This window comes from Lissotriton vulgaris, unplaced genomic scaffold (assembly GCF_964263255.1).
Source record: "Lissotriton vulgaris unplaced genomic scaffold, aLisVul1.2 SCAFFOLD_1193, whole genome shotgun sequence".
NCBI lineage: Eukaryota > Metazoa > Chordata > Amphibia > Caudata > Salamandridae > Lissotriton > Lissotriton vulgaris.
Window position 1 is genome coordinate 398365 of NW_028249262.1, and position 15414 is coordinate 413778.

At 44.9% G+C, this 15414-nt stretch overlaps 1 long non-coding RNA gene across 1 annotated transcript in view; it reads right to left on the reverse strand.

Moving 5' to 3' along the window:
* Positions 1–836: 836 nt before the first annotated feature.
* Positions 837–15414, reverse strand: part of LOC147663637 (uncharacterized) — a 45350-nt gene continuing 30772 nt past the window's right edge. The window contains exon 6 of the long non-coding RNA XR_015305263.1: positions 837–1626. This is a non-coding gene — a long non-coding RNA (uncharacterized LOC147663637). The remainder of the gene's footprint in view (positions 1627–15414) is intronic.

Consider the following 15414-nt stretch of genomic DNA (forward strand, 5'->3'; position numbering starts at 1 on the left):
GCCTCTGCTCGAGAGACCTTTTACTTCAGACACTACATCCTCCAAACATGAGATACCAGATATGCTATAGGTACAGGTCGTTCTGACATCCCAGACACCAGTCTCCTCTACTAGTGCTAAAGTCAAAGCCCCCAGTTCTCCCCAGTTACACGCCATGCTCAGTTGCGCGCGCATCTAGGCCAAAAGTTTCTGCTGATCCTGCAAACTTTCTCTATGCATCCACCCACTTGTGACGTTTCTTGTGACGTTTCTCTGACATGTCCAGTGCACGCCCACGTGTACGCCTTTTTACACGCCTTCTGTTACGCACATGTGTTCTTATCTCTTACTTTTCACTAGTTACGCCTACTGTATTCATTTCAATCATACTGTTTTACTATATATAATGTGTGATGTTAATAAAACGTTGAATATCCCTTCCTGAACCTTAGTGGTGATGGAACATGATGTCCTGTTCCTCGAGGAGCATAATTAAAGCCCGTATGACTCAGATACCACGGACTCTGCCTCTCATTTGATTGAGCTATCCTTATTGATATTTAATGTATTTACCACAGAAGGCTATCTGGAATCTGGCACATTCGCAGTCGCGAATGTCAGCTCTAGTAAAGGAGCATGTATATTGCTCCTTGAAAATAACAGCAATCCCACCACCTCGAGTCTCGCTGTTAATTAGTTTGATCAGATAACCATCAGGGAGAGTGAGATTGGGTAGGCTGGTATCCGTGTCATATAGCCAGGTCTCGCACAAAAAGAGTATATATATATATATATATTCACTCGAATCTCCTGCACAGCACAGCAACGTGAAGGAATCACAAGCCACTCCAGCCGGGTAGGTTTTCAGATATTCTTTAATGGGCACAAAGAAGACGCGTTTCGAGCGCACAGGCTCTTGGTCACATGACCATTACAGACATATTGTTTCTTTAAATAGCATGTCACAACATAGAATCATAGAGGTGAAGAAAAGACTCAATGTTTACATCACATTGGGCTTTCTAATGTGCTTTAAAAAGGTTAAATTAAATCATGTGAATACATGTAAAGGAAATTATTTAAATAAAGCACAGTTGTAATACATTTGTGTTTTGGGGCAAAACATTGTACAATTGTTAATTCATTTAGTACAAAATTAAGGGTGTAGTACCCGATTCGTTTTTTAGCTAAGGTTCTTGTAGGAGGGTGGGGGAGAATGATATATTGATTGATTCATCAGATTTACAGAGGAACGACTGTTAATAAAAGAACATAGCAGGGAGTATAACACTGGCTATGAGAAAATAAATATCGAATTGATCGAGCATAGGGTGACTATAGTTCAAAAATCCCGGGTATAGTACCCATAGTGAGAACAAATTAAGAGATAAAGTTGCAGTTCGTTAAAGTAATAGATGAGTGGGGGGAATTTTCCGTATTATGATGGCAATAACTATCCTGTGACAGTCTTAACCCAATTTATTATAAACTAATTCGCACGAGTGTATTGTGTCTATTCAATTTGTTCATGCAATTCCGTGCTCTTATCATAGTATCACTATCAGTCGGTGAACGTAGTCGTGCTCATATCGATGTCATATATCCGTGAGGTGGTTTAATCTCAGTGATGCGTCCATAGCCTGTATTCTGGAGATAAGACAGAGAGAAAGAGATGTTGGTCATTACATCATTATCACATAATCATTTATACAGTCAATTAATTGTATCATAACTCATAGATTCAGTTCTCCTACCCTTCACACAATGATTTACGACTACACAAAATTATATATCAACAAAAATATGAGTGGGTGTTTAAAAACCGTATGGTCAAAAAGAATCAGAGTCCCTAAAGGTTGACGGAAGAAGTTCACAGATTAGAGAGTAATTTACAAATGAACGTACATTTCTTCGTCGACGTTCATCCCCATTGGAACAATACTACCTGCCTGGAGAATGAATCGTGATTCTGCTCTGTGTAGTGCTGTTACTCTATCACCACCTCTCACGTGTTTTGGTATAGAGTCAAGGACGAAAAATTTAGCCTTAGTCCAGTCCCCATCATGATGGCTATGGAAGTGTTTGGCTGTGCTGTAAGTGAAATCTTTGTTGGTAATGGCACGCCAATGCTCCAGAATTCTCTTTTTGGCTGGAAAGGTGGTGGACCCTATGTACCATTTCCCACAGGGACATGTTACAACATAAATGGCAAATTCTGTGTTGCAAGTGATTTTCTTGTTTATCTTCCACCTTTTGTTGACCCTGCTGAGTACCACCTCCTTCACATTTGTACTATACCTACAGGCTTTGCATTTACCACATGTTGAGAATCCACCCTTAGGTTCAAGCCATGTCTTTTTCTTCTCCATGTGGCTTTGTACGATTAAATCCTTAATCGATTTGTCTCTTCTGTAAGTTATTGACGGGTGTTTGCCTAGTCTGTCTTTTAATGTTTTATCCGGTAAAAGGATATCCCATCTTTTCCTTATTATCTTGCTGAATTCTGGCGATTGGGTGTTACGGGTAGTTATTAACCTAATTGGTTCAGTAGAGGGGTCCTGTCTGCACTTTGGTGCTTGAAACAGGGTGTCTTTCCGGTCTATTAGAGAGACTCTAGCCTCACTTTTCTGGAGCATATTCTGATGGGATCCCCTTGTTACAAATCTCCCATACATTGCTTTCTTATGTTTCTCGAATGAATTGGGGGAGCTACAATTTCTTTTGGCGCGTAAAAATTCGCCAAATGGTATTGCCCACCTGAAGCTTGGGGGGTGACAGCTGGTGGAGTGTAACAGTGAGTTTCCTGCTGTCTCTTTTCTGAAAATTTCAGTTTCAATCTTGTTTTCAACGATATTCATTCTAATGTCAAGGAAGTCTAGGGTTTTTTGACTATACTTCATTGTAAATTTCAAATTAAGACAATTTGAATTCAACATTTTCACAAACGTGGTTAGTTTGTTCTCACCTCCCTCCCAGACAAAGAAAATATCGTCAATGAACCTGACCCAAACATTTACATTCTTAGTCCATTCCTCAAGGGCATCGTCTCTGAGCACCTGTTCCTCCCACCAGCCTACCAATAGATTGGCATAGCTGGGGGCAAAACAGGTGCCCATCGATATATATTGGCAACAAGCACAAAATAAATATTTGCAGCACGCATTAAGTGGAGTCCGTTCCGTTCTTTATTGAGTATTCAAAAGAAGGAGTATGGGATATATATATACATATACACACACTGAAAAAAAAAACTAAGGTTACAGGGACATTATAGTTAGGCTCACATTTCACTCGTACAAAACCATAGAAATTCAGTAGTTATAATTGCCTGAGATAACTTTAACTTATGCCCCGCAATGCACTGTTTATGACATCACATAGTACATCATTCATAACATGGTCAGTGATATAACTGATGACATCACAAATGACATCACTGATGACATCATGCAGTGAGTACGTTTTTTCTAAGAGTTTGTTAAACATATAATGAGCTACTACAAAAGTTAAATTAGTATAGTAGTTGTGCAACTAATGAGTAATTCTATTTCTAACTTATATTATGTGAGTGGCTATGTGACTGCGTGTGTGAGTGGGTGTCTGAGTGGCTGTATTGATGTGTGAGTGGCTGTATGTGTGTATAAGTGGCTGTATGAGTGGGTGTATGAACAGATGTGTGAGTGAGTGAGTGGCTGCATTGGTGAGTGAGTGGGTGTGTCAGTGGCTGTATGGGTGAGTGAGTGGCTGGGTGTGTAAGTGACTGGGTGAGTGGGTGGGGGTTTGGTTAAGTGAGTTGATGTGTTAGTGGCTGTATTGGAGAGTGTTTCTCTGTGAATGGGAGTATGGGTGAGTGAGCGGATGTGGGCATGCTTGTATGGATGTGTGAATGTATATGCAAGTGGTTGCGGGGGGTGGGAGTGCTGGTATGGGTGTGTGGTTATGTTGAGAGGCTGTGAGGGTCAGTGGCTGAATAAGTGGGTGTGTGAGTAGTATGGGTGTGTGGCTATGTGAGTGGCTGTATAGGTGAGTGACTTGTATGAGTAGCTGTATGGGTGTTTGAGAGGGTAAATGAGTGCTTGTATAGATGAGTGAGTGGGTGTGTGAGTGGCTCTTTGGTTGAGTGAGGGGTTGTGTGGATATATGAATGGGTATGTGAGAGGTTGTGTGGGGTGTGAATGGGTGTGTGAGTGGTTGTGTATGATGTCATCAGTGATGTCACTGATCATGTTGTAAATGATTTAATATGTGAGGTCATAAGAAGTGCATTGCGGGGACATAAGTTACAGTTAGCTCAGGTAACTATAACTGCTGAATTTCTCCGGTTTTGTAGAAGTGAAATGTGAGGCTAACTATAAATTCCCTTTAACCTAGTTTTTTTCAGTGATTTCTAAGAATTGTTTTAAAATTCTATTTTCTAACTATAACGTCTGTGTAACCTTTGTTTCAATTGAATTCAGTAAGCTTTATTCGATTAGAAAACAATCATAAAAGCACATAAAACATTTAAAACATGTACAGTACGTTACTATGAAATAACAGCAGTCAAGTCAAGTCAAGTCAAGTCAGGAATTTATATAGCGCACTACATACCCAGAGGGTTTCAAGGCGCTTAGGAAGGGGAGGAGGATTACTTGTCAAATATCCATGTTTTAAGTAGTTTTCTGAATGCTAGGTGGTTCTGGGTAAGGCGAAGGTGAGTGGGGAGTGAGTTCCATGTTTTAGCAGCCAGGTATGAGAAGGATCTGCCTCCCATGGTGGTCTTGTTGATGCGAGGTACAGTGGCCAGGGCTTGGCTGGAAGAACGTAGTTGGCGGGCGGGGGTGTAGAAGGACAGTCGTGAGTTGAGGCATTCTGGTCCGATGTCGTAGAGTGATTTGTGTGCGTGGGTTAGCAGTCGGAAAGTGATTCTCTTATTGACGGGTAGCCAGTGGAGGTCTTTCAGGTGACCAGAGATGTGTTCGTTGCGTGGGATGTCTAATATGATCCTGGCTGAGGCGTTTTGGATTCGTTGGAGTTTTTTCTGGAGTTTAGTGGTGGTACCTGCGTAGAGGGTGTTTCCGTAGTCCAGTCGGCTCGTGACCAGAGCATGGGTGACAGTTTTCCTGGTTTCGGTGGGGATCCAGCGAAATGTTTTTTTGAGCATGCGAAGAATGTTGAAGCAGGATGAGGATACGGCGCTGACTTGTCTGTTCATTGAGAGTGAAGAATCCAGGATGACGCCTAGGTTCCGTGCGTGGTCTGTCGGGATGGGTGCTTTTCCAAGGGCTTCCGGCCACCAAGAGTCATCCCATGCAGAGGGGGATGTACCTAAGATGAGGACTTCTGTTTTATCTGAGTTCAGTTTCAGACGGCTGTGTTTCATCCATTCGGCAACTTCTTTCATTCCTTCGTGTAGGTTAGTTTTGGCGGTGCTGGGGTCATTGGTGAGAGAAAGGATTAGTTGAGTGTCATCCGCGTAAGAGATGATGTTGAGGTTGTGGTGGCGGGCGATGGCCGCGAGGGGGCTCATGTATACGTTGAAGAGGGTGGGGCTGAGTGAGGACCCTTGGGGTACGCCACAGATGACTTCAGTGGCCTCGGACTTGAATGGTGGAAGGCGGACTCTCTGTGTTCTTCCGGTGAGGAAAGAGGTGATCCATTCAAGTGCTTTTCCTTGTATTCCGATGTTACTGAGGCGTTGTAAAAGGGTGCTGTGGCAGACTGTGTCGAATGCTGCAGAGAGGTCGAGGAGGATGAGGGCGACTGTGTCTCCATTGTCCAGTAGAGTTCGAATGTCGTCCGTTGCTGCGATGAGGGCGGTCTCGGTGCTGTGTTTTGCTCGGAAGCCAGATTGTGAGGAGTCGAGGGATTTGTTGGCTTCGAGGAAAGCGGCGAGTTGGTTGTTGACAGCTTTCTCGATTACTTTGGCCGGGAATGGAAGGAGCGAAATGGGGCGGTAATTTTTGAGTTCGGTGGGGTCCGCTGTGGGTTTTTTCAGAAGGGCGGTGAGTTCGGCGTGTTTCCAGATTTCCGGGAAGGTGGCGGAGTTGAAGGAGCAGTTGATGACGTCTCGGAGGTGCGGTGCTATGACGGAGTCTGCTTTGTTGAAGATGTGGTGAGGACATGGGTCTGTGGGGGATCCTGAGTGGATGGAGTTCATCAGGCGGATGGTGTCCTCAGTGGAGATTGGGTTCCAGTCATTAAGGGTGTTCACGGGGGGAGAGTGTTCAGCAAATGGTTGGGTGGGTTGGTCTCCGGGTTGGTTGTCGAAGCTGTTGTGGATGTCTGCAATCTTGTTGTGGAAGAATGAGGCTAGGGAGTCGCAGAGGGCTTGAGAGGGGGTGATGTCGTTGGAGTTGGCCGAGGGATTGGAAAATTCCTTGACGATGTTGAAAAGTTCCTTGCTATTGTGGGCGTTGTTGTCAAGTCGATCCTTGAATGCTGTTTTCTTGGCCTTTCGGATAAGTTGGTGGTGAGTGCGGGTGGCGTTTTTGAAGGCGTCCTTGGTGCTAGTGGTTGGGTCTTTTTTCCAGGCCTTTTCAAGGGAGCGGCAGAGTTTCTTGGACTTCTTAAGATCATCGTTGAACCATGAGGCCTTCTTGCTGCCAGGTTTGCTTTGACGTTTTTTCAGTGGTGCTAAGGTGTCGGCGGTGTTGGATAACCATAGGGTGAAGTTGGCGGCGGCTTGGTCTGGGTTAGAAGAGTGGGCTGGGGTGTTTAGAAGGAGCGATGAGGAGATCTGGTCGGTGGTGATTTTGTTCCAGTTTCTTTGCAGAGTTGGTTGGAGGTGGTTGATGGGTTTTGGCTTGTTGTAGGTGAAGTGAACGCAGCTGTGGTCAGTCCAGAGGAGATCCGTAGTGTGGCTGAAGGAGACATGATTGCTGGAGGTGAAGATGGGGTCGAGTGTGTGACCTGCGATGTGGGTGGGGGAAGTGACCAGTTGTTTAAGTCCGAGGTTGGCGAGGTTGTCCAAGAGGGTGGTGGTGTTGCGGTCGTTGATCTTTTCAAGGTGAAAGTTGAGGTCTCCCAGGATATTAATATTAAAATAACATACTCTTTCTAACAGCAATTGATTTTAGGATATAAGTTGCAGTAAAAAAGCAGATATCTAGCTCATGTAATAAAAACAGCAAACTCATAGTAGTATTCACAGATAAGGTGCTGTATTTTTTAAAAAGGGGTTTAAGAAAAGCGATACGGAGGTGCAAGTACAAATCACAAATGAGGAGAAAGTGCATGGTGCTCTGTTTAGTGACTCGGTCACAAGCACATGGGACAGCAGGATACTTTTTAATACATGGGAATGCCACCAGGTAATGTACAATACCTAGTCTCATTCTAGTGAGTACAAACTGGTGTGAAGTTCTAGTAACCATAGTTAGGTATTGTTGGAAGCCCTCAGTATCCACATAGGAAGTATAAAACTTGAAAGTTGTTAACTGCCCACTAATACTTTGACGATCAAGAACTTTCTTCCTCAGATAAGTATATTTTATTTCACTTTTGGGGATATCAGTCGCACTGCTGGGGTTTTCCATGATATTTATATTCAATATGTCCTTAAATGATGGCACTACGTATTTGAGCCATGGGATCTGTGGACAATTGTCCAAGCGAAGGCAATCATTAATAATACTTCAATTAAAAGTAGTTTCTTCCTTCAGCCAGATAGATCTCCATACCAACAAAGGTCTAAGCCCAATTAGATCCGTCAAGTATTCCATCCCCACTTCATTATTTATAAGCTCGGAGGAGGCTGACATTGGTAAACAGAGTAGTTTTTTAAGAAACCTATTTTCCTCTGTTTGTAGTTCTACATGGCGGCATTAGCCCCAAACCCCAGCTCCATACAGTGCTATCGTTGTGCATCTAGTTTGGTAAATGTGCAACATATCACGGATGCGACCGTCCCCGAGTTTAACAGCAAATTTAAAAACCCCGTAAGCACTTTTGGCCAGTTTAGCCCTGACATTCGTTACCTCCTGTGTCCACATCCCATTGCTGGTGAAGATTATACCCAAGTAGCAGAACTTCTCGACTGTTATAATTTTTTGGCAGTCTACATAAAAGGATTTAGTTTTTCCTGCGCTTGGGCCACAGATCAGGGCAAATGTTTTGGTTTTATGAATCTGCAGCTTTCTGCCCTTAATAAAATCTGTGAACTTATCAATTAACCTCTGGAGGCCCAATGGTGTCCTTGAAAGGAGAACCGTATCGTCTGCGTATAGCAGCACCGGTACATCCTGGCCCTCCACCTGAGGTGCATCAGATTTAACCGTTTTAAGTTCAGCATCAATAGCGTTGATAAAAAGGGTAAAAGGAGGGGCGCAAGGACACAACCTTGCCTAATACCTAGGTTAACCTTAAATGTGGGGGTACATTCACCTGCTTGTCCATAGCGCACGTATGCGGATAATTTAGTGTAAAGCCTAGCCAAAAAAACAAATAATCGGCTCCGGAGCACCAAGATCCAGTAAAATCGGCCATATTAGGGCATGGTCTACTAAGTCAAATGCACTACTTAGATCTGCAAAGCAGAGGAAAAGAGACCCTTGCTGTGCACACGCGTATTTCCCTATTAAAAGGTCCAAGTTAATGCATTGTTCCAGGGTTCCCCGGCCTTTCCTAAACCCATATTGTGACTGAGCCAAAATCCTGTTATCCTCGGCCCGCTCCTCTAGCCTAACTAACAAGACCCTGCTCATAATCTTGACAGATGAGTCTAGGAGAGAAATTGGTCGGTAATTTTTGGCTTCAGATCTAATCTTTTCTTGAATATGGGAATAATTGTGGATTCGCCCCATGTGGATGGTGCGCTTTCCATTACCACTGCATTAAAAACTCTGGTCAAGACGGGACCCCAGAGTGCTGGTTTGGCTTTATACAGATCAACTGGCATGCCATCTGGCACAGGTGCTTTCCCGCCCTTGCTGCTACTAATGCCATGTTCAACCTCTAGAAGTGTAATATTAAGAGGGAGAATTGGCCAGATGCCTATGTCCCAGCGGGCCTCTGAGGCCACATCCCCTGGGTCAAAAATACTGGAAAAATGTGCGACCCATGCTTCCTCACTAACATGAGATGTTAAGTCAGGGGAGTCCTCATTTCTAAAAAAGGGGAGTTAACTTTATCCCAGAACACCTTACTGTTGGATATCTCCACTGCCATAGTTAGTTTGTCCCAGGCATCTTCCTGAAGCTCCCTCTTCCTCCGTTTTAATTGTTCTTTATAGGCTAATCTCAGGTTATTAACAATCGACTTATCCCTAGTTCTGCTTGACAGGGCTTGCTTTAACTGCGACAAGGATTGAGTGTCATGTTATGTTATGTTATGCGTTCCGGCGCTGACTCCAGAATAAGAAAAATCATGAGCGAAGTAGTGAATAGGCACCTCCAGAGGAATTTTACAGAAATAGATGAGTTTTTATGGCTTTCCTAAAGACGGACAAACTTTGAATTTCTCTAATGTAAGTGGGTAGAGCGTTCCAAGCCTTAGCTGCAAGAACGCAAAAAGAACGTCCTCCCGCCCTGCTCCGTTTGAACCGAGGAACTTCAACCAAATTTTGGCCCGCAGAACGTAATGTTCTTGAAGGAGCATACAGGTTCAGAAGCGGGTAGAGCATCCTAGGAGTAGTCAGTCTTAAGATTTTAAACGAAATACAGAGAGTCTTAAACTGTTTTCGTTGGGCTACAGGTAGCCAGGTAGCCAGTGGTCGCAGAGATCGGGCTAAATTTAGGCAGACCTACTAGAGCTCTAGCAGCCGCATTTTGAATACGTTGCATTCGGACAATTTCTGCCTGATTAGCGCCCAACAACAATGAGCAGGCGTAATCGAGTCTAGACATCACTGTGGCCTGGACTATCATCTGTCTGGGCAGGTGGCGGCAACTTTCTTTGTATGGGTAGAGAAGCTAAGGGTCGAGTCTAACCAGACTCCCAGATTTTTCATTCCAGATACTTTATTCGGATAGGTCTCCCAGTGATGATGTATTACTGATACTTTATTCGAATAGGTCTCCCAGTGATGATGTATTACTGATACTTTATTCGGATAGGTCTCCCAGTGATGATGTATTACTGATACTTTATTCGGATAGGTCTCCCAGTGATGATGGATTACTGATCCTGTGTTTGAATAGGTCACCCAGTGATGAAGTGTTGTTGATATTTTGCTCAGATAGGTCTTCCTCGTATGCGTGCTGAAGTGGAGATAGGCACGGGTACGTGCAGCAAGGATATCCGCATCCGTAAGCTGTGTCAGACCTGACGTTGAAGCAGCGCATTAAGATTCTGTGTAAACGCCTCTTGCCGTTTCCCGCCCCTGTCGTTCTGTTTCAATTTTGCACCTAATGGCCCCTGTCCTGACGTCGGACCCTATTGTTGTCACACGATCTAACATTGGTTTAATCTAAACTTTTCTCTTCCTCTGAGGATTGAGCACACCTGCGGACTGTGTACTGACTGAATGCATTTTCCACCTACGATATGATGGATTTTGCATTTGGACTACTGACATGGAGAAAAAAAATGTACTTTCCTTCTAAATTCGACCATATGGCTTCTTTAGGCAGACTTAATTGGGTAAATGTGCAGAGCGATGCAGAAACAGTAACAAATCTGCTTCTGCTTGACACTCCTCCCTTCCAAGGAGTTGGGCTGCTCTCAGAGGCAACATGATGATTTTTGCCGATAAAATGGGTAAGCAACAGCTAACCATTCACAAACAATGTTTATATACCAATTGCAAAAAAAATAAAAAAATAATGCAAAGCATTGTCATTTACAATGCCAGTAACTCAAACTTTAATGCTGCGAAACCTATTGCATTGCAAATGCTTGTTTTACCTCTATTCACTCTCTCTGCTCATTTTTTACCTCTAATCACCCTCTTTCTGCTAGTTTCTCACCTTTTTTTGGATTTTCCTGCTCGTTTCTGACCTTAATTTTACCTCTTGCTGCCCGTTTCTCACTTTTATTCACCCTCTTTCTGCTCGGTTCGCACCTTTTTTAAATTTTCTGCTCGTTGCTAACCTTTATTTTGCTTCTTTCTGCTTGTTTCTCACCTTTATAATCCCTCTTTCTGCTCGTTTCTCACCTTTATCTTGCCTCTTTCTGCTTGTTGCTGACCATTATTGTGCCCTTTTCTGCTCATTTCTCACCTTTATGCTGCCTCTTTCGGATTGTTTCTGACCTCTATTCTTCCTCTTGCAGCTTATGTTTTACCTTATTAAGCCCCTTTCAGATCGTTGCTGACCTTTTATTCTGACTCTTCTGCCCATTTCTCATCTTTATTCTGCCTCTTTTGCTCGTTTCTCACTTTTATCCTGCTTCTTTCTGCTCATTGCTGACCTTTATTATACCTTTTTATGCTTGTTTCTGACCTTCATTCTGCCTCTTTCTGCTCTTCTCTGAGACATGCAGGGTGGCAATCGCTGTGCCAGCCGTCTTTTCAGAACCTGATTGCTTGGTACTTATGATGTGTTTTGCACCAGGAGGAGCCTCTTGGGCTACTGCAGCGTTTCCAGTTTTCGCAAAAAGATACATTTTGATAGCAGTTAGATGATCTGGAGCAAAAGAAGCCATGGGTCGATGGACATGGCAACGGGGGAGGGTGGGGTGCTACATGTTAAAATATTAACACTAAGGAGGAGAAGAGATGCTTGGGATTAGGCAATATCAACGTCATTTCTCCGGATTGGTTTTTTTCCAGGATTCAGGTGGTGTTTTAAAGCAGAAGTATGTTCTGGGGGAGTCCCCGAAGAGTTAAAGTGGTTCTTACAATCCTGAGCCTTTAAGACCAACGTTACTGACTATCTACATTAGTGACACATCTGAGGATGGTGCGGCAGGGTTCTCATCTCTGTTTCTTCTCAGATTCTCAGGCAAGTTGTTTGCTGGCAAGGACAACTTGTCACAGAAGTATCTCCTCGTACACGTCCTTCTTGAGTTGTAATCCTATGCGGGTCATCACAGGAAACTTCCACTTTTACCGCCTGTCCTGTCCTACTGACGACAAAGAAAGTCCGTTCTGGGGCCTGGAATTGAGCAAGGGAACTGAGAATGCTTGACAGTGGCATCATAAACTAGAAACAAGGAGATCATAAAGGCCCTGACAAACTGAATCACTAGGGCTCCATAAATGAAGGCATTCTGAGACATTACTCAGATTGCCTTTAAACTCGAATGCAAGGATTTAGACAGGGGCGGCTCCTCCGCAATGGCGCAGGAGCACTGCCTCACTGCTTTTAAGCAGTGAGAAACATAAAATGACAGTAACATTGTCATTTTATGTTTCCTGTTCCGCTGCTTTGCGGCAGGCGGGTGGGTTAGTTGCTCTGCTCTTTGAGCACGGCAGGAGTGGTTTACCTACTCCTAAGTGGGCAATGACTGGTCGGGCCATCCAAACCAGTCATGCACACTTTCCTGTTCTCCATGCAGGCTGCATTACAGCCTACATGAAGAACATACCCACCCCTCCAGCCCCTGGCTGAGGACCAATCATAATGGTGCATGCAGCATCGTGATTGGCTTAGGGGAGAGAGCCTGGCTGCCTACTTCCTGTTCCTGTCAGAGGCAGAAGAGCAGGAGCAGAGAATACGTGGGACCTGGCCTCAAGGTAAGTATTCCAATGCACGCAATGACCTCCCCACGCACGACGCCCCCCTCCTCCCCTACCCAGGCGCCCGCCTGGCCACTCACAAGCCATGCTGGCTGCAACAGGATTTAGACCCCTTTGGCTTATAAGGTTAGATTTTTCCACTTCAAGACAGTTTTCACAAAGCCCACTTTTTCTCTCAGAAAGGGTTTGGATCAGAAACTACTTATTGTTCCCTTCAAAGCAGAGAAAACATTGCCTCCTGGGAAGAGAATTCTGCTGACATTATTGGAGGTGGGCACTGAAAGCCTTATCCTGCAAGAGTCGGATGACCACAGTCGGACATTACAAATGTTTGGTGATAAATGCATGAAGTAGTTCCGTGGTGATCCAGACCAACTGGCAGACAAGTAGGCCCCACCAGATATTGGAAAAAAACAAATAATCTCTCCTCCACCCTCCCCCCAACCCTCGCCCTCTCTTCTATGAATGGAAAATGACGTGCTCAGCTCCACCAGATGTTAAAAGGAAAGGGCAAACCATTAAACATTCCACAAATATATGAGAATTTGACTTTTGGACACCTATGGCCTTTTTTAAAGATGCAAATTCATATAAATGAGGTGATTAACAGACACAGAGGGCAACTTTACATGAACTGGTTCTTCTGTATCTGCTGCCAACTTTATTTACATACGCCAACGCAGGTTTGGAGTCTATGTATATTCAACTATAGGTTTCTAAGGTCATTTGGCAAATACATGACACGGAATGTCGAGCCCACCTTTTAACACCTGATCCCATGCCTGACGTTCAGAGGCTCACTGCGCATCTCGCAACCTTTCCTCTCTACAAGATGAGCTGCGATTGCCAGCTGTCATCATCGCAGAGCTCTCCTTCGCTATGCCGGAGGAGCGTTGCCCCTCTGCTTTCAAGCAGTGCGAGGAAGAAGAAACATAAAGTGATAACTTATAGTTATTGTCATTTCATGCTTTGTGCTGCTTTGCGGAGCAGAGCAGGGGAGGAGTGGTTCGACCACTCCTAAGTACGCAATGAATGTTTGGTCGGCCCCCTCGGGCCGCCCAAACCAGTCATGCGTACTTTACCCGTTCTCCAAGCAGGCTACATTACAGCCTGCGTAGAGAACAAGCCCAGGCTCCCATTCCCTGGTTGAGCGTCGAACCAGGACGCTCAAAACCAATCGCAACAATGCATGGTAGTGTTGTGAATGGTCAAGGAAGCTGGGGTGCTTACCAATCACAACGCTGCATTGCAGCGTTGTGATTAGTCAGCAGGCATGCTTTTTGTTCCTCGAGTTCGACAAGGAGAGCAGGAGCGGAGACGTGGGACACAGTGGCAAGGTACGTTTATTTTTTAATATTTTTTTATTGGACAACCCCCCTTCCATGCGGGATCCCCTCCCTAAGTGACTCCCCCTCCGCCAACACGACTCACCCTGCCACCCATGCCAGCCGCCACTGAGGAAGGCCCCATCCCGCTTGCAGGGATATGCTTCTAAAGGGAAGCCTACATCTGCTCTTTGGTGTTTCAAGATTTTTAGGATAAACGGACACCTGCAATCCTATGTTCAACAAAGAAATCAACCCCCTCAGCCAGGATCTCACCACAATGTTCAACACCTCAATCTCCTCAGCATACTTCCCAGCAGCCTGGAAGCACGCGGAGGTCACAGCCCTCGTAAAGAAACCTCTGCAGGTACTGAAGACCTCAAGAACTACCGACCAATCTCCCTACTCCCCTTTCCCGCTAAAGTCCTGGAGAAAGCAATAAACATCCAACTTACCAAACATCTGGAAACCAACAAACTCCTGGACCCCTCTCAATCAGGATTCCTTGTTAACCACAGCACAGAAACAGCCCACATAGCAGCCACTGATGACATAAGACCCCTCATGGACAAGGGCGAGACCACTGCCCTATCCTCCACGACTTCTATGCAGCATTCAAACCGTATCTCACTGCACCATCCTACACAGTCTCTACCAGATAGGTATCCAAGAGAGAACCCTCAAGTCGATTGCTTCACTTCTCACAACAAAAACCCAGAGGATTCATCTCCCGCCATACTTTTTGGCACCCAAGGACATCATCTGCACCGTCCCTCAAGAATCACCCCTGATTCCCCCTCTCTCTTCAACTTCTAAATGGCCCCACTAGCCGCCCTGTTCAGATCTCACAACATGAACATCATATCCTACGAAGATGACTCAACTCATGATGTCCCTCTCCTCAAACCCCTCCAGCACCAAAGCTAACCTCCATAGTTGCATGACCAACGTGACCAGTTTAGATGCAAAGCAAGCACAACACACAGAACACTCCACCTCAAACCACTGCACTGGCTCCCTGTGAACAAATGATGCCAGTTCACCAACCCACCAGACTCCTACACTCAGCGTCCTTCTATCTTGCTCACACTCGGTGCATCCTCAGAAGCAGTGGTGGCGCCTTCTTCCACTTGACTGCTAAACAATGGAACAACCCCCACTTTCAAACAGCCCCAACCCCTCAGGAGTTCAGGAAGAGACTAGAACCGTGGCTATTCAACAGATAGCCTGGAGCTGCAGTACTGTCCTCCCCTCCCAACCCCTCTTCCCACCACCTCCTGGATACCCTCACGGGTGACAAGTAGCATCTATAAATACGCTTAGATTGATTGATCCTAGCATAGGGACATGTCTCTAATGTCCTTGTTACAGTCAAGTTTTCACGTCTCTCGTCACCTGTAATGACATATTACAGTTGAGCTGTGCCATAATACCAGCTGCCGGATCCAGCTGTCGAGGTGAAAGGCGAGTTGCAGAACGCCATAGAAGCTTCAGTTTTAACAATGAAAAGTA